The sequence below is a fragment of the Castor canadensis genome, chromosome 7, assembly GCF_047511655.1.
Source record: "Castor canadensis chromosome 7, mCasCan1.hap1v2, whole genome shotgun sequence".
Taxonomy (NCBI): Eukaryota; Metazoa; Chordata; class Mammalia; order Rodentia; family Castoridae; genus Castor; species Castor canadensis.
Window position 1 is genome coordinate 64,001,639 of NC_133392.1, and position 27,273 is coordinate 64,028,911.

A 27,273-nucleotide genomic window follows, 5' to 3' on the forward strand; every position below is an offset into this window, starting at 1 on the left:
CATTTTCTTACTCCAGATAAAATACTAAATTATCATTGTTAATTTTTCAGTCTTACACAGGTGCCTCCCCTAACACCATGCTAAAGATGAAGAAATATAAATTTTCTTTGTTGCTTTATTAAAAAGTAAATGCCTACCTATTGTGTAGTATAAAGTATTTTAGATATAAAGCTTGCAATGTGAATGTAGTGTTTCTTCAAAAATTTTTAATGTGCTTCTTTTAGAGTTCTGTTTTTTACTTTGGTTAAAAGAAAACTGCATATGGGATTCTGGGATATTGTCTTTGACATTTTTCTGCCTTAAGGTAGTATTTAAAAGATTACCACCTGACAAGAATTGTCAGGATCTTTGTTAAAAGTGATAGGTTTTAGAATTTAAAAATTCATCTCACCATCTCAGCTTTTTAATCCAAAGAGGGAAGCTTTGAACATTTTTATAGGCTTCTCTTTATAAGCTACTTATCCCCCATCGCTCAGGAAGAAAAAAGGCTGATAAACAAGTATTATAAAAACTCTGAACGTCAGATGATACTGTGTATGTATAAATTTGAGGAATTTAAGACTGCTACACCTTCAGGTCGAACCATTCCTATTCTTGATAATAGTTAAGGTTCTATCCTATTTATAATTATATTGGTGAATTTACAAACTTTCTTGGGAGTTTCCTTCATATGTTTGATACTCTCTGATGTTAAAGACATTTTATTTCAACATTTAACTCAGGTCCTCTTGGTTTAGTTTCATGTAATCTTTGTACTAATCTGTATGGAGAATAATTTTTCTTTATTAAGACTATTCTTCATATACTGCTGCCTTTTTTTTTTTTTTTTGATGGAGTCTCTCAGGCTCCTCTCCAACTCCTGAGCTCAAGTGGTGATCCTCCTGTCTTAGCTTCCTGAGTAGCTGGGATTACAGGTGTATACTAGTGTACCTGGCTTTAAATTGCCTTTATAATTATTGTTTGAGGCAGAGTCTCATTATATAGTAAGGGCTGGCCTCACAATTGGTATGTGTTCCAGGCTAGCCTTGAACTTGTTATTCTCCTTCAAAGCATTCCTAGTGCTTGTGTTATAGGCATGTGTCTTCATGCCCAACTTTTTAACTGCTTTAAAAAAATTCTGTCCTAAACCTTTTCCATACTATTTCCTTTCTTTGAATTGAAGAGCTCATAAGAAGTGTTAATTACAAATGGGAGGCCCAATGTGTACGGAACTTTCTTTGAGTTCCTATAATTTAGTAGGCAGTGTGGCTCAAGCAGTAGAGCACCTACCTTATAAGTGAAGCCCTGAGTTCAAACCCCAGTGCTGTGTCCTCCCCCCATAAAGAGCTCCTATAATTTACGTGTGTGTAAATTATGCATGTGTATGTATCCCATTCTTATGCTAGCCTTTCATCATTATTTGCATATTTTTTCTATTGTCATTTGATTGCAGTCCCCATAGAGGGTCCTTGAAAATAGTATCAGGAAATTTTGTGCAGTTTCTTTCTTTACTGATAAGTGTAGTCAGTGAGGCTAGGTGACTGTCACTGAACCACTATCTGGTAACTTGTTATCTGTGGGTATGTTCATAGAGATTCTTGGTTTGAGAATTAAGTGTTCAGTCAGTTTAGAGGCTGCTCTGGCCCTTGCAGATGATGATCATTATTTAAGACATTAATAATCTACTTTTAAGAATATATTATTTATATATAATCCATTTTAATTGAATTTTATATAAATCCGTTTTAATGTGCTAATTTATTTAAAAGATTTTAACAGCCCAAGATATAGTTGGTCGCTTGACTGATTTTTTTCTCTTATTTTATTATGGAAAAATTTTAAAAATTAATCTTTAACTGATACATAAAAACATTATGAAAAAATTAAATGTGCCATATATATTCATCTAGGTACTCATGCTCTAAATTTCCTCACTAGCATATTGTATTTGCTTTGTCACTTCTATGTTTATTTTCTTGCCCATTTATTAATTCATTGGTTTTTTTTGGATGCATTCAGTGTAAATTGTAGATATCAGAATGCTTCTCCTTAAATATTTCAATTCACATATTGTCAACTAGAGTTCAGTATTTTAGAGGTTTTTAAACTTACTCTAGAATTTCTTATACAGTGGTATCATTCATATATATATATATATATATATATATATATATATATATATTTATTTATTTATTTATTTTTTCTTTTGGTAGGACTGGGGTTTGAACTCTGGGCTTTGTGTTTGCAGAGCAGGTGCTCTACCACTTGACCCATACCCTCCAGTCCATTTTTCTCTGATTATTTTGAAGATGGGGGAGTGGTGTGTCTCACAAACTATTTGCCCTGGCTGGCCTGAGTAGCTAGAATGACAGGTGTGAACCACTGGCTCCTGGCTATATGTTTTGTTTTGTACAAGGCCTCTTTGACCCAGTCTGTTTTTCAGTTTCATCAGTGTTGTTGGATGTATCAATTAGTTAATTGGTTTTATTATTGCTGATTAATTTTACATTGTTTATCTTTTCTTTTTAAGGTAGCATTGTCACTTGATTGATTTGTCATTAGTTGATAATTGTAATTCTTTTGGCTACTGGTTCAGTGTCTTTGTAGTTTTTGACTTCTGCAGTAAAGAAAACTTGCAGTGGAATATGCCACTGTAAGAGTCGCTTATTGACTAAAAAATTCAATGACAACTTTCATATAAGCTGTTCATAAATAATCTTATTTGTACTTTTGCAATTAAAATAGTCAAAATCTCACAGAGAAGTATTTGAGAAAATGGAAGTACTAATTACCCTCATTTTATCATTACACATTGTACACACATACTGAATTATAAAATTTTACTATGCTCCATAAATATGAACAAATATTATGTATCAATTAAAAAGAAGAGCTATAATCTCTTTGTGCTCATGACCTAGCTTTTAAAAAAAATCACAAAAGATACAGATATAAAATAAAATTGAATTATCCAGTTAATTCCAAACTTTATTCTTATAAAACATTATTGTTGCTTCTAATCTGTTCCAGACAGTCTTGACTCATCATGCTATTGTAAAAATTGTGTTGGCACCATGACATTGGCCTACTTACTGAAAACAAACCATAATTCTGTGTATACCAATAAGAACTACCAATATAATAATGGCTCTAATTATCTATGTTGCTCTATGTGTAGTAACTGTTTCCATTAGGAACATTCTTTGTTCCTAAAATCTGGTGATTCAGATTCTCTATATGCTTAGTCACTGATGCGTCATAGATTTTCTTGTTATTCCTCTGGGGAAGACTGACACACAGCAAAGGGAAAAAATTAGTTAGCCCTGACATTTGTTCTCCAAGCACAATGGTTTTTCTCAAGTTTCTGCTTTCATTATTTTATGTACTGAAGACTACAGGGGATAATTTTAAGTAGGGGAAACAGAATAATTACAGGTGTGATATGAATAATTCAAAACTGTGGGATTTGTACTTTGCTCTATGCACAATCCTATAATGAGTTGGTTAATTAGTCCTCTATAGATTTTTTCAGTCTATTGGAACTTTTGTTTTGTAAATGGAGTAGTTTAAAATATATTTGAGAAATATCCCTATTTTAGTCAGTTAGTGTCCTTTTCACTTATTTGCCAGTCACTATGTGCTAGTCAACTTTTCGTCACTATGACAAAATACCTGAGAAAATCAACTTAAAAGAAGAGAGATTAATTTGGGCTCACAATTTCAGAGGTTTCAGCCCAAAGTTGCTTAGCCACATCAACTTTTGGGCGTGGATCAAGGCAGAATGTCATTGTGGAAGGATGCTTAATTCTTTGGTGGCTAGGGATGGTAGTGGGGGAGTGAATGAATATGAATGAACATGAGTGAGAGAACTGGGGATAAGGAAAGTATACCCTTCAAGGAAGGGCACACCTCCAGTGACCTACTATCTCCACCTAGGCTCCATCTGCTACTTTTCATCATCTCCCAATAATGCCACCAAATTATGACCCATCAGTGGATTAATCTAATGATTGAGTCAAAGTCTTGAACATTGCATTGGTGTCCAAGCCTTCAACACATATGCTTTTGGGGGACATTACATATGCAAACCCTAGCATTGCTTACTTAAAGAAAAGAACCTATATATATAAAACCTACCTACCAACCTACCTACCTACCTCCCTTCCTTCTTCCCTCCCTCCTTCCCTCCCCCCTCCCTTCCTCCCTTTCTTCCTCCCTGTTCCTTCCTTCCTTCCTCCCTCTCTTCCTCCCTCCCTCTGTTCCTTCCTTCCTTCCTCCCTGTCTTCCTCCCTCCCTTTCTCCCTCCTCTCTCCCTTCTCTTTTCCCTTTCCTTTCCTTTTTTTTTTTTTTTTCTCTTTATTTCTTTGGTGGTGTTAGGGTTTGAATTCAGGGCTTTGCACTTATGCAGGCTGTGTACTACCTGAGCCATGCTTCCTGCTTCCACTATATAGCATTTTATATGTATCATACCCCAATTAAGTATTTTAACAAAGCAATAGGTATTAATGACTTAGAAGTGGAGACTTATCAATAGTGGCTTTTCTTGTTGGGCAGATCTGCAGTGATAGAAAGATAGAACCATTTTTATATGAATATCTATTCATCTTATACATACATGAATTCTGTATTAACCTTAAATGGAATATTTTGAGATATGATCAGGATGATTCACATAAGGAAAGGTGGCTAGAGTTTCAGTGAATTCCAAAGGGATATATGAATAAATTCAGAACTATCCATACCACTTTACACAGATAGAGGTAACTTGATATGTGAGAATTTTTTTTTCCAATTTGCCATAGTATAAAATGTATGGGGAGCTGGGCATTGTTGGCTCTCTCCTGTATTCCTAGCTACTTGGGAGGCTGCAGTTAGGAGGATGGCAGTTCAAAGCCAGCGGGGAGTGGGAGTGGGGGATGGTGAGTGATACCCCATCTTCAACATAACCAGAGCAATATGAACTGAAGGTGTGGCTCAAGGGATAGAATGCGTGCTTTGCAAGTGCAAAGCCCTGAGTTCAAACTCCAAAACAAAAACAAAAACCACCAAAGGCATGGGAAAAAATCTCTTAAAAGAGATTCACATTTAGTTACTTGGTTGTTTAAGATAACCACTGTGTGCTAATGAGGCTGCTTTCAGGTTTAAATGGACTCCAGGGAGAAATTTGTGTAAGAGTCAAGGAAGTCAAGAGGAACTCATTTTACTGCAGTGGTAGTCATTGGGTAGAGATAGTGAAGAACACAAATATTTGGCAGAATTCCAGCTTGTCCTTACTTACTCCCACTCTTCTTCACCTACCTGACTAGCAGGCCCAAGCCTGTTACCAGAAACTTTACCAAAAATTCATAGAGGAGGTAGCTGCAAATTGACAACAATTCAGCTCCCTTTACAGTTTATTTCAGTAGTTGGACATGCATATGTGGTTCTTGAAAGGTCCAACTCATTAACCTACACCACGGATGCTTAGAGCCTTTTCTCTGATCTTATTTGGACCTTGAACTTACCAGGGGTTTTCTACAATTGAATAAGGTTTAGTTCCTATAATAGATTCCTTATTTCTTAATAATCATAGTAGCATTGAATCCTGATACACCAAGATTGTAGCCTGTGGCAAAATTCATACATAAACTTTGGTTTTAGGGGCTGGTGGAGTGGCTCGAATGGTTGAACACCTGCCTAGCAAGCATGAGGCCTTGAGTTCAAAACCCAGTACTGCAAAAAAAAAATTTTTTTTTTTAACTTAGGGCCTCACACTTGATAGGCAGGCACTCTACCATTTGAGCCACTCTAGCCCCATATAAACTTTTTATTTATGGCTGAATCATCTATATGGAGAACATAAGAAGTCCACAAAACTTTTCTACATCACCCTAAGTAGAAGTACTCATGTGAGCACCAAAGTTTAAAATTGATTTTGCCTGAGAATTTTGCTGTTTGTAACTTGGGTTTCTCTTTGAATAGCATGCTAGTTAGAATGAAGAAACCAAGCAGTCTCTCCCTTCACCTCATCTTTTCCTTAGAGATGGAATGTAGTAGTTATCAATATCACCATTATCAATACTGAGATAGTGATAATATAGTCTTTTCTTCATACACCTACAAAAGGTACAGAAATATGTGATCATTAATTAGACATGCTCAAAACTCAGCTTGTAATGATATGCAAAATATGTAAGTGCTGTAAATTTTCCAGTGATGCCTTCTTAAGATAAGTACGTACTTAAAATGCTAAAGAAATCCTTGTTGCCTATCTTCTAATGGGAGCTTTACCTACACTCATGTCAGAAGGAAATTAGAAAGATTTTGGACTTCCCACTTTTGACACCAAGGCTGAGTTATATGGATTAGTTCAGTTTTCCAAAGATCAAAGAGAGTATTTTATCCAAAGGATATCTTACTAAGAAATTTAAAAAACAAAACTGAACAGAAACACTACTAGTTATCAAAGCAATAAATGAATTTCTATGTTATACCTTCTTGGAATTGGTATGGCACCATGTAGCATACTGATTATGTTTTATTTTGAGTTGGCTAATCATTAAGATAAAACCTTAGAAGATAATCTGAGTTTATATTGATGAGTAAAAATACAATATTTGCAACAGATTAGGCTTTCATTGAAGTTTGGTCTGTTGAGTTTATTCTTTATGATGGTAGCTCCCTCTGTAGAACTTCATTAAGATTGCAACTTCATTTTTCAGTAATTTAGCAAAGTGATCAAAATATCATCTAGAATAGACTATAAACTTCCTTGTAAAATTTTATTTTATATCATAATCACTTCCAGGTGGGGTTTTTAAAATATAAATGTATCCTTTATAAAAATGTCTTACTTTGTATATGTTAAGTTTTAATAGTGCATAACAAATGAAATATTCCTCATTTTCTGCTACTTTAATGATTTTTTTGTTTGAGAAAGCTACAGATAAGTGCAGTTTTTTTTAGATCTTTAGGTCTATTTTGGGTTACACAAGAGGAGCTAGAAGAGAAGCCTAGTGGAAGATCTGGGAGGGAAAAAAAAAAGTTAGTTGGTCCTACCTTTGAAATTAACCTTCTTTTGATAGTTTTCAGAGTTTTTTTTCCAGTTGTTGAATTAGTTGGGAAAATACATTAAGAGATTTTATTTTATCTTGCAAAGAAGGGATAAGCAACATTTCTGCATGGTAGAAAGAGTGAGGAAAAATATCTTAGCATTATCCCAAAATTTAACAAATGCAGAAACAAAATGTTTCACATATATAATGTTCATGAATTTATGCCCCTATAGGAAAATCTTTTGCTGTTTCTTCTTCCAATTTCCCTATGTGGAAGTTGGGTACTTCTCCCACCATTACTCTTTCTTCCTTTTCCCCCTAAACCATTTTATATTAAATAAGAAATTACATAATTGGCTCTTTAAAGATGTTTTCCCTACCATAATGTAAGCTCCACAAGGACAGAGGGAACATGAGTGACTTTCAACATTGAATTTAGAAAAGCTGATATCAACCATAGAACAAGGCACTAAAACATAATAATGAGGATAGGAAGAACTAAAAGTACATATACTTTTTCAATTTATAAAAATTTAGCTATATTCTTTTCTAAGTAGTTTGAAGGCTATTAGAATTATGTATATGTAGGCATTTATATTTTTATTTTGTAGTTTTGGGGATCCAATCCAGGGTCTCTTGAATGCCAGGCCAAGTGCTCTACTTGAGCTATATCCCTACTCATGAGAAGGCTTTTTAACAATTTTGTAGGAGTTTATCTTTGAAGTCTTTGTGTAATACTAAGGATCCTTATTATATACAAAGTATGATAGCACAAAGAAATTGAAGAATGTCTCTTAATATTTTAATATTTGTTGACCTTAACTGAATATGATATCAATTTTATTTCTATAACAAATCCGTTTTTTGTTATCCTTCTTTTTTTTTTTTCGGGGGAAGGGCCTGTGCTTGCTAGGCAGGTGTTCTTCCACTTCAGCCATGCCCCCGGCCCCATCTTTTGTTATCTTTAAAGCATATGTTAAACATTTGAAATAATAATATTGTTTCCCTATCCAGGAAAAAGTCTATAATAGTGTATAAATATTTTACTTGGGGTTGTTACAGTTTTTAATCAGTTACCTTCTTAAAAATCTGTTTTTCTTTTTTTTGTGGTAGTGGGTATTGAACCCAGAGCCTTGTGCATGCTAGGCAAACACTCAACCACTGAGCTATATCCCCAGCCTTCTTCTTAAGATCTTTAAGGTTTAAAAACATATGTTTCCATTAGTCACTGGAAGAAATCTGGAATAAATTTTCTTTCACACTATTATGACAGGTTAGCCTGTCACATGTAGTAGTGCTTCACCATGTTCATGCTTCTCATGTTATTTTATTTTTCTTTATATTAGCTTTAAAAGCCTAATCTTATTACATCTCCACAGTTACCAGTTTTAAGTATGTAATGATTAAAATTTAAAAGGCTTGCCACTTAAAATTGTCTCCAGGAAGCACTGACATCTTGTGCTTCTTGGCATGACACACTGAGGTCAGAATATTACATGTATGGTATTTCTACAAATTGCATGAATATAATGTGAAGAAACAGACAAACGCAAATTCAGAAAGAAGAACTAACTTGGACTCTTTAAGAGTCACTGACAGGAAAGACAAAGATTGAGAAACTTTTCCAGATTAAGAGAAACTAAAGAAACATAAGTAAATATAATGCATGATTCTGAATCGGATTCTGGAAGAGAGGAGGAATACTTTAAAGGCTATCACTGGTTCACTTGGCAAATCTAACATGAACTATAGATTAGACAGCTGTACCAACTATTAAATATCCTGAATTAAGGGTGGAGTTATAGCTCAGTGGTAGAGCACGCACTTTGTATGAGCAAGACTTTGATTTCTAGCACAGGGAATCCTGTGCTGAATTAAGATGTAAGATATGGTTATGAAAGAAAATGATCTTTTTTTTTTTATAAAGGAAATAACACTCAAATATTTAGGAATAAGAGAGGTTGATGTTCCTAACATACGCCTATGGTTTGGCAGTCAATGTGGATAATATGTCACAATATACAGGGATAGAGCCAAATCAAGGGATGGGTGCTTGCTAGACAAGTAGTCTACCTCTTGAGTCACACCCCATCCCTTTTGTTTTGCCTGGACTGGCCTTGAACTCCAGATTCTCCTCCCAAATTACAGGCTTGGGATTGCAGGCCTGTACCACAGCACCCGGCTTTATCCATGTAATTCTTCAGATTATTTTCTAAATTTTGAAATTACGTCAAAATAAGAAATTAAAAATACTAACTTATATATCATAAGTGGTATATATGCTATACCTTGGGAATCCTTAAGCAGTTTCTGTGGGAAGTATTTTTATATAGGCAAAACATATTAAAAAGAGAACCGTGGTACTTCCTCTTACCCTGTTTAACTCATACTTATTTTTAATTTTAAGTGGTACTAGGGTTTGAATTCAGGGACTTGCTCTTACAAGCACTCTACTAATTAATTGAGCCATGCTTCCAGAGCTTTCTGCTTTAGCTGTTTTTCTGATAGTGTTTGGTGATTGTTTTCCTTGGGACCAACCTGGAATGGCAGTCCTCATACTCATACCTCTGCCTCCCTCGCAGCTGGGATTAAAGGTGTTTACCACTGCTTATTTATGCTTTCAGGCATAATTTAGTAATTCTTTCTGGTACCTCTCTCTATTGCATGCCTTTTGGCACCAGAATTAGGAAGCCTCCACCCCATCATTTTTTTAAGCATTTTTATCGGTATGTGATAGTTATATAGAGGGCCAGGAATTATACTACTACAGAGTAGCCATAGCAATAAAAACAGTGTGGTACTGACACAAAAACAGACATGATTACCCATGGAACATAATAGAAGACCCAGACATAAATCCATAAGTCCAATATTGTGATACTTCTGGAGCTCTTTTTTGCTCAGTATTGCCTTGGCCATTCGCACAGCCTTTTGTGTTTCCATATGAAGTTTAGGGTTGGTTTTTCAATTTCTGTGAGGATTGTCATTGGAATTTTGATGGGGATTGCATCGAACATATAGATTGCTTTTGGTAGTATATCCATTTCCCCAGTATTGTTTCTTCCAACCTATGAGCATGGGAGATCTTTCCATCTCTGATGTCTTCTAAAGTAGACGTTGAGAATTACAGTTCTCAATTTCTTTCTTCAGTGACTTATAGTTTTCATTGTAGAGGTCTTTCACTTCTTGTATTAAGTTTATTCTTAGTTTTTTTTTTGTTTTTTGAGGCCATTATAGATTGAATTGTCTTCCTAAATTCTTTCTCAGTTTGTTCGTTGTTGGTATATAGAAAAGCTACTGATTTTTATATGTTGATTTTATATCATGTTACTTTGCTGAAGGTGTTTATGATGTATAGAAGTTTTTTGGTGGACTTTTTCAGGTCCTTTAGGTATAAGATTTTGTCATATGCAGAAAGATATAATTTGACTTCTTTCTTTCTTATTTGAATTCCCTCTATTTCTTCTTCCTGTCTTTTGCTCTGGCTAGGAATTCTAAAACTGTGTTGAATGAGAGTAAAGAAAGTAGACACTCTTATCTCATTCCTGACTTCAGGGGAACTATTTTCAATTTTTTCCCCATTTAGTATGATACTGGCTATAGGGTTGTCATATATAGCCTTTGTTATGTTCAGGTACATGTCTTCTATTCCTAGTTTCATCAACAAAGGATTTTGTATTTTGTAAAAGCTTTTTCTGGATCTATTGAGATGATCATGTGGTTTTTGTCTTTGCTTCTGTTAATATGCTGTATTACATTTATTGCTTTGTGAATGTTGAACCACTCCTACATCCCTGGAATGAAACTGACTTAATCACAGTGCATGATCTTTTTGATATGTTGTCGAATTTGGTTTGCAGTATTTTATTGAGAAGTTTTGCATCTGTGCTCAATAAAGAGATTAACATATACTTCTTTTTTTGTTGTGTACAGTTTTGGGATAAGTATTATATGGGCTTCATAGAATTGGAGTGTGCTAGTGTTCCTTCTGTTTCCATTTCATGGAAAAATTGAGCAGTGTTGGAATTATTTCTTTAAAAGTCTGGTAGAATTCAGCAGTGAATCTGTCAGGTCTCGGACTTTTCTTTTTTGGGAGATTCTATTGCTGTTTCTATTTCATTACTGGTAAGAGATCTATTTAGGTGATTTGTATCCTCTTGATTCAGTTCTGGTTGGTCATTTGTGTCTAGAAATTTATTCATTTCTTCTAGATTTTCCAACTTATTTGAATAGAGTTTTTCAAAGTATTCCCTAATGATCCTCTAGATTGCCTTGGTGTTTGTTGTGATATCCCCTTTTTCATTTCTAACTTTATAATTTGAGTCTTTCCCCTTGTCATTTTAATCAGGTTCACTAAGGATTTATCAATCTTATTTATCTTTTCAAAGAATCAACTTTTTGTTTTGTTGATTCTGTGTGTGGTTTTTGGGTCTCTATTTTGTTGATTTCGGCCTTTATTTTTATTATCTTTCTCCTTCTGCTGATTTTGGGTTTAGCTTGTTCTTGTTTTTATGAGTTTGAGATGAAGCATTAGGTCATTTATTTGAGATCTCTCTGTGGTTTTTTGTTTGTTTGTTTTTGGGTTTTGGTGGTACTGGGGTTTGAACTCAGGGCCTCATGCTTGCTGGGCAGGTGCTCTACCACTTGAGCCACTCTGTCAGCCATTTTTTTGTGTTGGGTATTTTCGAGATAGGGTCTCAGGAACTATTTTCCCTTGCTGGCTTTGAACCGTGATCACTTCTGGCAGAGCCCTTGTTCTGACAGTTACTACTTATGTGTCCTTGTGGTAGTTACTTATTCCTTTAAATATTTCTTCATCTGAATTATGAAAATAATAGTACTTTACCTCATAGAATTATTTTAAGGATTAAATAATGCAGTAGACAATTCTGTGATGACTGACATGTCAATAACAACCACCTCTACTGCTTTTTTTTCTCCTATTTTATTGTGGTAAAATGTAACATAGAATTTGCTATCTTCGCTATTTTTTAAATTAAAAGAATTTCTTTTGCAGTGCCGGGTTAGAACCCAAGGTCTTATGCATGCCAGGCAAATGTACTACTGATCATATCCCAGGTCACCTCTTAGCAAATTTGAAGTGAACATATAGTTGAGGGATATTAATTACATTCATATTGTTGTTTAGTTATCATCATCCATCTCAAGAGCACTTCAGCTTGCAAAATGAAATCTTTATATCCCTTAAACAATAATTCCAGCTTCAGCAACTACCAAATACCTTTTGTCTTTATGATTTTGACTACTCTTAAGCACTTCAAATAAGAGAAATTATATAGTATTTGTCTTTGTGACTGTATTATTTCACTTAGCACAATGTCTTCAAGGTTTATCCGTTTTGTAGCTTATATTAGAATTTCTTTCCTTTTTAAGGCTGAATAATATTTCATTGTATGTATATACCACATTTTACTAATAATTCATCTTTTGATGGACACTTGTATTGCTACCTTGTATTACCTGTTGTGACTAGTGCTGTTGTGACCCTGGGGAAAGATTATCACTTCAAGACCCTTCTTTCAATTATTTTGAAAGCTTTCATTGTAACTTTTATTATTACTTGTTTATGTTGATTCTTCTACGATGTAGCTGGCATTGCAGATGCATGCCACCATGCCCACCTTGTCTTAATCTTCATAGTGTTAATATGTATATGTTTATGCCTTTCATTTCTCCACACAGCTTTTGTTTGTTGATATATATTACTTGGCAAATAATAGTAATACTATAATTCCTTAAAGATTGCAATCCTATCTAAAAAATTTCCCTAGAGAAGTGGATATTTTTCAGCCTCTCAGCACTTTTATGCTTGCTATTATTATGATTCATATCTTTTTTGTTTCACTCTTGATCCTAATTATACCCTTAGAAGTTTGCATATTATAAAATTATGTTATTTTGTAAAGAATATTGTATCACATATTTTGGAATGAGTAAACACTTTTTAGGGCTAGAAACAGTCATTTCTATTTCTAGGACTTTCACCCTTTGATTTGAGTGATTGATTGAGGATTTAATGTGTGATAATATGTCATTGTTTCCCATTAGTTTATATAATTGAGGGGAAATTTTTAATCTTACCTTAGAACACTGTAGATTTGTGATATGCAAAGTATCTTCCAAAATTATACATGCATTTTTATAATCATTTTATCTGGGCTTTCATAAAGCAGATATTTATTTTGAATTTTTAATAATTTAACCTTTAAACCTCATTGTCAGTTATTTGAAAAATAAATATTGCATAATATTAAGCACTTCTTTTTATTGCTATTTTCAGGTTTCATAATTTGGAAAACTAGAGGTTTAGGTCTGTAGCTACCTTGTTTTTTCTATCTGGATTGTTTTTATTGACATTGTAAAACAAAACTTACCAGTAAAATGATTTAGAACGGGTATTGTTTGACTGCATGATCATTGTGAGTAATAATTTCCTTTTGACTCCATATCTGTAAGACAGAGTAAGTAAAGCCATTATTTAAGTTTAATTTCAGGAATGATGTAGCATGCAGTGTGATGTCAGTCTGTGGAAATTTTATTTAAACTTTTTTGGTGTTACTGGGATTTGAATTCAGAATTTGCCCTTGCAAGGCAGTTGATCTCCTGCTTGAGCCACATCTATAGTTTTTTTGCTGTGGTCATTTTGGAGAGAGAGGGTCGTGCTTTTTGCCCAGGGTGGCCTGGAATTTAATCCTTAAGCTTTTAATCATAGCTGGGATGATAGGGATGCAATACTACACCCAGCTTAGAGATAGACCCACAAACTTGTTTTGCTTGGACTGGCATAGAACTGCAATCCTCCTGACCTCAGCTTCACATGTTTTTTGGGATATAAAATCTTTTTGAAAAAGCTCAGTGATAGAGCGTTTGCTAGTCTAGCATGCACAAGATCTTGTGTTTGATCTCCAGCACTGCAAAACAAAAAATAAACTAAGAAAAAAACCTTTATTTTTCAGGGCAGCTTTTGGTTTACAGCAAAATGGAGCTGAAGGTATAGCCCCTGCATGCATAACCTCCTCCATTAACATCTACCACTTTAGAAGTACATTTGTTATAACTGATGAACATTGACACATTATTATTTTCTAGATTAAATCCTTAAAGAAAAAAATATTTGGCAGTGCTGGAAATTGAACCCAGGGCCTGAAGCATGATAGACAAGCCAGTGATCAACATCCCCAGCCTGAATTTTATTTTGAGAGAAGGTCTCACTAAGTTGATCATGCTAGCCTCTAACTTATGATAGTCCTCTCTCAACCTCCAAAGTAACTTTGATTACAGGAATGTCTCACCATGCCTAGCAAAACAATTTGGTTTTGAAAGAGTCTTATAAGGAGCTGTATATAGGTAATCCCAGCACTTGGGAGGCAGAGGCAGGGGGATTATGAATTCAAGGCCAGCCAAAGAATAAGCAAAAAAGGTCTTAGGTGGTTGTGTTCTATGGCCCTATGTTTATGGCCAGTTTATGGTAAAAACTTTTGTTTCAACTGCTTCAAATGAATGATTTCTTTTGCCATTAACAAAATAATTCTTTAAGTATTGCTTAATGCCTTAATTCTTTCCCCTTTTATGGTAATAATGAAAACATCCCTCAGATTTTGGCTAAAGGCAGATTGCAGCTAAAAACAGCACTTAGTATGATTCATTTAATTTTACTAATGAATACTCTGAGGCATAAACGCATTATTGGCAAGGAAAAGACTGTCATTCTGGTTTCCCCCTCCCCCATGGGATTGAACCCAGGGCCTCTTGCACTCTAGGTAAGTGCTGTACCACTCACTGGGCTATATTCCAGTTCTAGCTTCTTACTTGTTTTTTGTTCTTTCAGTTTTACCAAACTTTATTCATTTTTTCTGTATATGCATCATGAAAATATTGACCTTTGAATTGGTGCCCTTTCAGAAAGGTGTTTTGTTCTTTATTTTTCCAGCTGTGGTTTTAGTTTGAATACAGGTTGAGAAAGCTTCTGTGTGATTGAAAACTTAAGTATTCTTTCATTTTTTTGTTATAAATACTTTACTGTACTAGTAGTATTTCCCCTATGAAAAAGAAGTTAAAAAAGCACATTTGTTCAAGGTCACAATGTTTTAGTCATTATTGATTTGAGAGCAACCTTAACTGGATAGTAGGTCTCCTACTCTTTCCCTCTTTGATCATCCTGAGCTTTGTACTATCAATGTAAGGCAATTTGTGTGATTTATCTTACTAGTTCTCATTTGCATAATTTGCAGTTTGGCATGTTACATATTCCATGTGCATAAATTCCAGTTTGGCATATTATAGTTTTTCTAAGTTAAAAATCTGATTCTGTTTGTTTCAGGTTTAAAAGCTTTGTTTTCTGGATAAAGCCCAAAGAACTTCATCATCTGGTTTTTGTTCTCTAGTTTTGGCATCTATTTGTAGTTTATTGAACATGTCCTTCTTGCCAGTTTATCTTTATACACTGCTTCTTCCCCCCCCCCCCCCCCCCCGCCACTCCGCAATGAGGATCCACTCTTCTTAGCATCTTTAGTTCCTTTTCAGGATTCAGTTGTTTACTTGGAAAGTTTTCTTTGACTTCCCAAATTTGGATTATGCCCAGAAGAAGTATAGATTATTTTGTAATTCTGCTTACTTTTCTTTTATCTTCTCTAGATTAGGAGCTAGGTGAAGGTAAAGATACTATTCCCCGCCCCCCCCCAGCCCCCCCAGTACTTGAGTTTGAACTCAGGACCCTACAGGCACTTAACCACTTGAGCCACACTTCCAGCCTGTGATACTTTTATCTTTGTGTCTTTAGGACTTGACAGTTTGCCAAATGCATTCTAGGAGCTCAGTTAATTTATTTATCTATCTATTTTATTTATTTTTGTGGTACTGGGTTTCGAACTCAGGGCCTACACCTTTGAGGTAGGGTCTCCTGAACTATTTGCCCAGGACTGGCTTTGAACTGTGATCCTCTTGATCTCTGTCTCCCGAGTAGCTAAGATTACAAGAGTCTGACTGAATTTATTTTTAATGAATAAATATCATGCTTAAACGTCTCCAACTCTATTCATTCTTCATCTTGCCATAAGTATTTCACAGAATGTTGTAGTAGCACTTCCTGCGATTACCGTATGTCCAATTACATCCCTTCTCTGATTTATACTGCTTATTCTTGTCTTACTGTTTGCAGTACTTTTGTTTCTGTCCTGCTGATTCTGTCCACCTTCTAAAACCAGTAACTTGTTCCACACTCAGCTCTGTTATTAAAACACTTTAGTAGTTTTCCATGAACAAGTTTCAAGCATGGCTTTGGAAGCTGCTGACAGTTGAAACCTGGCTTTCTCCTTTCCTGATATCTCCTCCTACCTGCTTGCTACTAGTTAGCCAGTAAGATTTAATTACTTGTGGTTGTCCGTTTGTCTCTGCATGTGCTGGTCTATCCCTCCCCAGTCTCATCAGCTTGGTAACTTTAAAATTTAGCTCTTCTACCAGAAAGTTCCCTCCCTATTCAACCCTAATGAAACTCCTATTGTACTATAATTTGTGTCTCCCCTATTAGACTGAGCTTCTTGAGGCTTGTGAATATTTCATATTCAACTCTGCCTTGTGTACTGCATAAATCTGCTTGTTGAATGTTAAATTCAGTGCCTCTGGATTATGGAATAAGTATTACTTGAATTGCAGGTTAAATTTTAAGAAAATGTTGTTTTATCATCCCGTGATGATACATATTTTTGTGAAAATTCCGTGATGGAATTTTAAGAAAGTGACATCCATTTTTAAAGCAGCCATGAAGAAGAACGAAATGTTATCATTCACTGGTAAATGGATGGAATTGGAGAACATCATTCTGAGTGAGGTTAGCCTGGTCCAAAAGACCAAAAATCCTATGTTCTCCCTCATATGTGGACGTTAGATCAAGGGCAAACACAACAAGGGGATTGAACTTTGATCACATGATAAAGCAAGAGCACACAAGGGAGGTATGAGGATAGATAAGACACCCAAAAAACTAGATAGCATTTGTTGCCCTCAACGCAGAGAAACTAATGCAGATACTTTAAAGCAACTGAGGCCAACAGGAGAAGAGGACCAGGAACTAGAGAAAAGGTTAGTTTGAGAAGAATTAATTTAGAAGGTAACACACATGTACAGGAAAGCAATGCGAGTCAACTCCCTGTATAGCTATCCTTATCTCAACTAGCATATCGATACCTATCATTCTAATCCATTTGTATCTACTTCTATATGGGGGTTCATTATATGATTCACAGTATATTCGTTCTTTTATTGATAGTTCAGTCCTATTCTGTTACCTTTAATTGTCCTTTAAAAAACCCTTTCCTTGTATTCCTTGTCTTGTCTTGGTTCTGTTCCATCTGTCTGTTTCTCTGTCTCTCTTTGTCTCTCTCTCTCTCTCTCTCTCTCTTCCTACCTACCTATTTATCTGCCTATCTCTGTCACCTAGTTATGGTCTCTTACTTTCACATGAGCTCATTCCCTCAAATGTTAAGTTATTCCCTTAGATTCTTTTTTTTTATTGTTTTATTATTCATATGTGCATACAAGGCTTGGGTCATTTCTCCCCCTTGCCCTACCCCCCTCCCTTACCACCCACTCTGCCCCCTCCCTCTCCCTCCCACCCCCTCAATACCCGGCAGGAACTATTTTGCCCTTATTTCTAATTTTGTTGAAGAGAGAGTATAAGCAATAATAGGAAGGAACAAGGGTTTTTGCTAGTTAAGATAAGGATAGCTATACAGGGAGTTAACTCACATTAATTTCTTGTGCGTGTGTGTTACCTTCTAGGTTAATTCTTTTTGATCTAACCTTTTCTCTAGTTCCTGGTCCCCTTTTCCTATTGGCCTCAGTTGCTTTTAAGGTAATCTGCTTTAGTTTCTCTGAGTTAAGGGCAACAAATGGTAGCTAATTTTTTAGGTGTCTTACCTATTCTCACCCCTCCCTTGTGTGCTCTCGCTTTTATCATGTGCTCAAGGTCCAATCCCCTTGTTGTGTTTGCCCTTGATCTAATGTCCACATATGAGGGAGAACATAGGATTTTTGGTCTTTTGGGCCAGGCTAACCTCACTCAGAATGATGTTCTCCAATTCCATCCATTCCCTTAGATTCTTGAGTGAAGCACTAAGAAGCTGACTGATAGCTTTGTGTACTGGTAAAACTTACCATTGAAAAGTGTCTCATCACAGTATGAGTAGTTCAGAAGAGTCTTCTTCTTGAGGCAACCCCCCAGATGTCAGATATCCAGAGGTCTTATTTTTCTTAGTTAGAAAACACTAGTATCCCATATATTACACTTGGAGTGACTAAGCCACAGCTGTTTGAGGACTGAGTTGGATAAGTGAGTAATGTGTATGATTGTGTATTTCCACATGCACCCACAGATTCACACAGAGAACTGGAGTTTATTTCACCATTCAGGGTGCAATTTTTTTTTTCTGTAGCTTTAAAGTCTTCTACCTATTAATGTTTTTCACAAAAATATTGCTCTTGTGAATTTATTATTTTAGTGCAAGGAACAGAGATGAAATTTGCTTTAAAACCTTTTGCGTTAAACGTTAATGGTCAGAATTTTTCATAAAGTATAAAAATACAAATTTTTTTAAATGACCTAAACATGGTATGCACATATGATACAAATTTGTTTTTCACAAGAGATGTTTGCTTTCTTCACATTAGGAAAAACAGGACAATTAAAAGAGAAAATGGCTATATCTAGAAGATGCTCAGATAATGAGGGAAAAAAAAAATGGCAGTTACATTGTGAGCTCCATGATGAAATGGGCTTGTGTCTTTGTGTTTTTGTTCCATTGTATATTCAGTGCCTAGCATAGGGTACCCAGTGTATGGTGAAACCAGTAGTTATCGGGAAAGTATATTTAAGTTTATTATTTTAGATAATTAAAAGTACAAGTAGGAAGTAGTCTTCCTTTTGCTTGTTTACAATGTAATTTTTGATCCTGCTCTCTTTCTTTTCACCTTTAAAAGCCTGATAGGAAATTCATCAAATTAAGTAATAGTGCCTTATTTCTGATTTTGTTTTCAATTTACTTCTATACCTTTGCATAGGCATTACATGTCAATTTTACTTCATAAAATCATGACCTAATTTATGTTTTAACCATGATCCAGTATAGTAAAAGCATACTCAGAAAACTTTTATTGTGAATAAACCTTAATATCAGGTTTAATAATTGCAGTTGCTTATTTAGACACATTAATTAAAAAAAAACCCTAAAATGAACATGAATAATAGATATCTTTTGTTCATATCTTCTTTTTTTTTTTTTTCAGTGCTGGGGACCGAACGCAGGGCCTTGCACTTGCCAGGCAAGTGCTCTTCCTCTGAGCTAAATCCCCAACCCCTTTTGTTCATATCTTATTCTCTTCAATGAATTATATAGATGAATTATATACAAAAGTGTTTTTCATGTTAAAAATTGGTACTTTTTTTTTAAGACCCAAGACTACATAGGTAGTTCTGAAGAGAGTTTAATATCTCTCTCTCTCTCTCTCTCTCTCTCTTTTTGCTTGGTGGTACTGGGGTTTGAATTCAGGACCTCAAGCTTGCTAGGCAGGTGCTCTACCACTTGAGCTATTGTACCAACCCTTTTTTTGTGTTGAGTACTTTCGAGATAAGGTCTCACAACTATTTCCCCAGGCTGGGTTTGAACCACGATCCTCCTGATCTCTGCCTCCAGAGGATCTAGGATTATAAGAGTGAGCCACTGGCACCTGGCTGAGATTTTAGTCTTAATGGCATTACAATAATGACTAACTCCTCACTAATTAAAAAAAAATCCTGCATCCTTAATTCAATTTTAATGTGTATTTTTGCTTGCTAATAAAGCTACCTTTCATTATTTGTTTGTAATATTGTATACAGTTGAGTGGTTTTCTCAAAGAAGTATTAAGGTAAATGTGGAAAATTATTTTAAAGCTAAGATGATAACCATCAGATGGTGCTATTTTGCCTGTTTTATCTGTGACACTAAGAATAAATTAGTACAGAACCTTTAAAAAGTGTATAGAAGATCCCCTAGAATTACTCGGGCATAATACTTTGAGGTTAGATGAGCTCAGTGTAAGGAAGTATTCAAATATTATAAACTTATATTCTGTACTGTATGTTTATCTTAAGAATGGTAAAGAGTAATTGCCAGAGTTAATAGGGCAGAAAAGCTTACTGTTTAAGCCACCTTTTCTGTGATAGCCAAGGCAAACTAATTACAGGATGTTTTTTTTTTTTTTTTTCTTCTTTTTAAAGCAGTACTGGGAGTTGAACTCAAGCTTCCCACTTGGTGAGCAGATACTCTACTGCTTGAGCCACACCTCCAGCCCTTTACCCCCACCTTTTAGACAGATTCTCACTATGTTACCCAGGCTGGCCTCAAACTCTTGAACCTCCTGCCTCAGCCTTCTTCCTGCCTTAGCCTCCCGAATTCTGGGGTTATAGCTTCAAGCTACCCATCTGAATCGGAGGATCTTCTTAATCTAAAAATATTAGTAGAGATTTTTAAGGTTGACAAATCTGCACATCCTGTTATCATAACTTATGTATCACAAATTAAATTATTAATTAAAGGAGGTATATGCTACCAAAACTTATGTTTCAAGTTTTCTTTGTAGTTTTAAATAAATAATATTAGTCTGAGTTACATAGTTAATTTCAAATTAAGGGAAACATTTTGATTATGTGTTCTTGATTATTTCCCTAACAAAGAAGAGAAAATTGGGCTTGAATTGCTTATTTTTACAAATAAAGAAGGTGACTTTGTAATTAGTTTATGAATTAGGAACAAAACAACCATGTGGTACAATATTTTATTGAGATCAACTATTCATTTTTTGGTGGTACTGGTGTTTGAACTCAGAGCCTCAAGCTTGCTAGACAGGTGCTCTATCACTTGAGCCCTTCTGCCAGCCTGAAATTAGCATTTTAATGACTAAACATCCAATATAGTCATAATGGCTTGCCAGTGAACTATGCTTTTCCTTAATGTTTAAAAGATTTAGCCAGGCCTCAAGAATGTTTCTAGGACTTTAGCCAGGCACTTTTATTCATACCTGCAATACTAGCATTTGGGAGGCTAAAGCAGGAGGATTGTGAGTTTTAGGCCAGCCTAGAATACATAATAAATTCCAGACCAGCTTGGGATACATATCAAGACATTGTCTCAAAACATAATACAAACAAATAGAATGTTTCTTGTGTTTTAATGTAGTACTTTTCCCCTGATATTATTATCACTCTGTGTTTGTGTCTAGCTGTGAGATTGAAGCCTAAAGGCATGTAGTTGCTGTTACAAATATTTGGCAAAGTCTTCTATGCTAATAGTTATTTTATTGGGATGTATAAAATTAAGAGATTCAGCTTTCTCTTGAATCTCTCTCAGACATTCGAATTTTTCCTCTGGAAAAATGGCATGTATAACTTTATGCTCAGTGTTCAGTTATTCATAACTGACTGAAACATGTCTCTTTAAGCCAGTAAATTTTCTTTTATTCTTCAACTTTGTTCTTTGGATAAATGTTTTAATCAATTACATTAATATAATCCTTATATATACCCTTAAGATGAAGAATTACCATATGCTTTATTTGAGCTTGTATCATTGCATTGTCTTTTTCCTTTCCTTTTTTTTTTTTGCATTTTAACTTTTTATTACAGTTTTGGAGTATACATCAGTTCCCTAGGTTCCTCCTACAAAAGTTCTTCATGGCTCATTTCCCTCGTTACACTTAGTATTGTGCTATACCTATAATAGATGACTCGTATATATTTGTTGCATAACTGAATTATAGTACAAAGAAAATTGTATTATAACTTCCCTGTACACAACTTCTTGACTGCATAACTTGCGCTCGGTAAGCAAGCACTGTATAGCTTGAGCCACACCTCTACTCCGTTTTGCTCTGGTTATTTCGGAGATAGGGTCTCATGAACTGTTTGCTTGGGCTGGCCTTGAACCATGATTCTCCTGATCTCAGCCTCCCAGGTAGCTAGGATTACAGGCATGAGTCACTGGTGCTCTTCAAATCTTCTGCTTTTCTGAAATGACCTTTTATAGTTGGTTTAAAAAGGACCATCTATCTCACTGGAATCTCTTAGAATCTTTCCTGTGCTTGGTGAGGATATGTGTAGCCTTAGTCTTTTTTTTTTTTTAATCAAAATCTTGTATTCAGCCTGGTTTCATGTAGATCTTGAATATTCACAGCCAGTTTTTGGCTTAATTGATAATTAGATAACTGATTTCTGAGAGTGATTTGTTTTATTAGGTTTTTTTGTTATTTTCCAGCCTAATAACAAGTCTGAGGTCCTCAAATTTTTTTTAGTTGACTTAACTCTTTAACTTTTAACTCTTTTAAGTACATGAGTAAAGTGGTAATATTGATCTGGTATTCAGCAACAATAGTGGTTTCGTCTTGTTTTCTTTTTAACTCAAAATGTCTCATATATCCTAGAAAGTATCAACTTTCTAGCAGGAAAAGGTTATTGATAGGTAAAATTGCCTTAATGTCAGAAAGAAAAAAAAATGAAAGTAAAACTGGCTTTTTAAGTTTTAGAGACTATTTTTTACCATTTTATGTATTTATTTGTTTTTGTGCTGGGTGGGGGGGCACATTGTGGCATTTACAAAAGTTCTTATGATTTATCAAATATGTCATACTTAAATTCATCCCTTCCACCATTCTCATTTATACCTCCCTCCCCACTTCCTGGAATAGCTTCAACAGATAGCATTTACATACACCATATTTACCCTTCTTCACCATTTCCCCACCCCTCCCCTCTCCCACTGGTACCACCCCCCCTGCTTCAGGCAGGACCTGATTTTGTATAAGAAAAAACAAAAAAGAAAAAATGACATTTTTGCTTGTTTAAGATTGCTACACAAGGAGTTTCCTTGTGGCATTTCTATGTATATATGTATGATAGCCCAATTTGGTTCATCTCTTCTGTTTTTCTTCTTTCTCTCTTTGCCCCTTCTTGTGGTGGTTTGAACTGGTTTAAAAATTCTATATTCATTTTTACATAGAGAGTACATTGCCCATATTCATCTTCTTAACTTCCTTCTTTTACCCTCCCCCTTTTCAATATAATAATGCTCCAATGAGCATGGGTGTGCATGTGCCTTTGTTATAACCTGACTTAACATTCCTTGGGGTATATCCCTAGGAGTGGAATTGCTGGATCCTATAGCGTCTCAACTTGTAGTTTTTTGATGAGCTTCCATGATATTTTCAATAATGGTTGTATTAATTTACATTCCCATCAGCAGTGTATGAGGGTTCCTTTTCCCCTGCATCCTCACCAATATTTGTCATTGTTTGTGTTCTTCATGGTAGTTATTCTAACAGGAGTGAGGTGGAATCTTAACATGGTTTTGATTTGCATTTCCTTTATGGCCAGGGATGTTCAGTATTTATTCAGGTATTTTTTAGCTATTTGAATTTCTTCCCCATTTAGTATGATATTGGATATAAGCTTGTTCTATAGAGCCTTTATTATGTTGAGTTACATTCCTTCTATTCCTTGTTTCCTCAGAGCCTTTATCATGAAATGGTGTTGAATCTTACTGAAGGCTTTTTCTGCATCTGTTGAGGTGATCATGTGATTTTTGTCTTTGCTTCTGTTAATATGCTCTTATTACACTTAATGATTTGAGTATGTTGAACCATCCCTGAATCCCTGGGATCAATGGTATATTATCTTTTTCATACACTGTTGAATTCGGTGCCAATATTTTACTCAGAATTTTTGAATCTGTGTTCATTGAAGAGATTGGCTTGTAATTCTGTTTTTTTGTTGTGTCCTTGTTGGGGTTTGGGATGAATGTAGTAATGCTGGCTTCATAGAATGAGTTTGTCAGTGTTCTATTCCTTTCTGTTTCCTGGGAAGTTTGAGGAGTGTTAGTAATAGTTGTTCTTTAAAGGTCTGGAGGAATTCAGTGGTGAATTTGTTAGGTCCTGGACTTTGCTTTTTTGGGAGGTTGCTGTTCAACTTCCTAGATGTGTTTAGGCGATTAATATCCTTTTGGTTCAGTTTTGAATGGTCATCTGTGTCTAGAAATTTGTCCATTTCTTCTAGATTTTCCAATTTATTTGAATATAGGTTTTCAAAGCAGTCCCTGATGATTCCCTGTTTTCCTTTTTTTTTTTTCATTTTTCTTTTATTATTCATATGTGCATACAAGGCTTGGTTCATTTCTCCCCCCTGCCCCCACCCCCTCCCTTACCACCCACTCTGCCCCCTCCCTCTCCCCCCCCAATGCCCAGCAGAAACTATTTTGCCCTTATTTCTAATTTTGTTGTAGAGAGAGTATAAGCAATAATAGGAAGGAACAAGGGTTTTTGCTGGTTGAGATAAGGATAGCTATACAGGGCATTGACTCACATTGATTTCCTGTGTGTGTGTGTTACCTTCTAGGTTAATTCTTTTTGATCTAACCTTTTCTCTAGTACCTGTTCCCCTTTTCCTATTGGCCTCAGTTGCTTTAAGGTATCTATTTTAGTTTCTCTGCGTTAAGGGCAACAAATGCTAGCTAGTTTTTTAGGTGTCTTACCTATCCTCACCCCTCCCTTGTGTGCTCTCGCTTTTATCATGTGCTCATAGTCCAATCCCCTTGTGTTTGCCCTTGATCTAATGTCCACATATGAGGGAGAACATAGGATTTTTGGTCTTTTGGGCCAGGCTAACCTCACTCAGAATGGTGTTCTCCAATTCCATCCATTTACCAGCGAATGATAACATTTCGTTCTTCTTCATGGCTGCATAAAATTCCATTGTGTATAGATACCACATTTTCTTAATCCATTCGTCAATGGTGGGGCATCTTGGCTGTTTCCATAACTTGGCTATTGTGAATAGTGCCGCAATAAACATGGATGTGCAGGTGCCTCTGGAGTGACAGTCTTTTGGGTATATCCCCAAGAGTGGTATTGCTGGATCAAATGGTAGATCGATGTCCAGCTTTTTAAGTAGCCTCCACATTTTTTTCCAGAGTGGTTGTAGTAGTCTACATTCCCACCAACAGTGTAAGAGGGTTCCTTTTTCCCCGCATCCTCGCCAACACCTGTTGGTGGTGGTGTTGCTGATGATGGCTATTCTAACAGGGGTGAGGTGGAATCTTAGTGTGGTTTTAATTTGCATTTCCTTTATTGCTAGAGATGGTGAGCATTTTTTCATGTGTTTTTTGGCCATTTGAATTTCTTCTTTTGAGAAAGTTCTGTTTAGTTCATGTGCCCATTTCTTTATTGGTTCATTAGTTTTGGGAGAATTTAGTTTTTTAAGTTCCATGTATATTCTGGTTATCAATCCTCTGTCTGATGTATAGTTGGCAAATATTTTCTCCCACTCTGTGGGTGTTCTCTTCAGTTTAGAGACCATTTCTTTTGATGAACAGAAGCTTTTTAGTTTTATGAGGTCCCATTTATCTATGCTGTCTCTTAGTTGCTGTGCTGCTGGGGTTTCATTGAGAAAGTTCTTACCTATACCTACTAACTCCAGAGTATTTCCTACTCTTTCCTGTATCAACTTAAGAGTTTGTGGTCTAATATTAAGATCCTTGATCCATTTTGCATTAATCTTGGTATAGGGTGAAATACATGGATCTAGTTTCAGTTTTTTGCAGACTGCTAACCAGTTTTCCCAGCAGTTTTTGTTGAAGAGGCTGCTATTTCTCCATCGTATATTTTTAGCTCCTTTGTCAAAGACAAGTTGGTTATAGTTGTGTGGCTTCATATCTGGGTCCTCTATTCTGTTCCACTGGTCTTCATGTCTGTTTTTGTGCCAGTACCATGCTGTTTTTATTGTTATTGCTTTGTAATATAGTTTGAAGTCAGGTATTGTGATACCTCCAGCATTGTTCTTTTGACTGAGTATTGCCTTGGCTATTCGTGGCTTCCTGTGTTTCCATATGAATTTAACAGTAGATTTTTCGATCTCTTTAATGAATGTCATTGGAATTTTGATGGTAATTGCATTAAACATGTAGATTACTTTTGGGAGTATCGACATTTTTACTATGTTGATTCTACCAATCCATGAGCATGGGAGATCTCTCCACTTCCTATAGTCTTCCTCAATCTCTTTCTTCAGAAGTGTATAGTTTTCCTTGTAGAGGTCTTTCACATCTTTTGTTAGGTTTACACCTAGGTATTTGATTTGTTTGTTGTTACCTCCCCTCTTTCATTTCTAATTATATTAATTTGGGTCCTTTCCCACCTTATTTTAGTCAGATTTGCCAGGAGTTTGTTGATTTTATCTTTTCAAAGAAGCAGTTTATTGTTTCATTGGTTCTTTGTATGGTTTTTGTTCTCTGTTTTGTTGATTTTGGTCCTTATTTTTATTTATTTATTTATCTTTTATTATTTTTCTTCTTCTGCCAGTTTTGGGTTTAGATTGTTCTTGTTTTTCTAGAAGTTTGAAATGCAGCATTGGGTCATTTATTTGAGATCTTTCTGTGTTTTTAATACATGCGCTGATGGGCCTAAATTTTCCTCTTAGGATTGCCTTTACTGTGTCCCATAGGTTCTGATAGGTTTTGCTTTCATTCTTATTAAATTTCAGGAACTTTTGGATTTCCTCCCTTATTTCTTTGATGACTCACTAATCTTGGAGCAATGTGTTGTTCAGCTTTCAGTTGTTGGAGTATTTTCTGCTCTTTCTTCTGTTGAATTCTGGTTTTTTTGCTTTGTGGTCAGATAGTATGCAGGATTTTTTTTCTTCAGTTTTATTTCATTTGTTAAGGCCTGCTTTGTGACTTAAAATACGGTCTAGTTCAGAGAAAGTTCCATAGACTGCTGAGAAGAACATATATTTTACTCTTGTAGGATGGAATACTCTGTAGTCCATTAGATCTAGGATGTCATTCAATTCTAGAGTTTCTTTGTCTGAATCACCTATCTATTGGTAATAGAAGAGTATTGAAGTCTCTCACCACCACTGTGTTGGGGTCTATCTGTGTTTTTAAGTCCAGTAGTGTATGTTTAATGAAGGTGGGTGCCCCAACATTGGGTGCATGTAAGTTAACAATTGTTATTTATTCTTGTTGTATTGTTCTTTTTATTAGTATGACATGACCTTCTTTGTCTCTTCTGATCAATTTAGGTTTGAAGTCCACTTCAAACCTATTGCTTCTCCTGTCTGTTTTCCAGGCCATTTTGGTAAATCTTCTTCCACCCTTTCACCCTAATGCAATGTTTGTTTTTAATCTGTGAGGTGAGTTTCTTGTAAACAGCAGATTGTTGG

General features: G+C 35.4%; 1 protein-coding gene across 3 annotated transcripts in view; it reads left to right on the plus strand.

Annotated features, from left to right (window-relative positions):
- Nucleotides 1-27,273, plus strand: part of Adk (adenosine kinase) — a 502,187-nt gene that overhangs the window by 68,524 nt on the left and 406,390 nt on the right. The gene's annotated exons all lie outside the window — the stretch shown is intronic.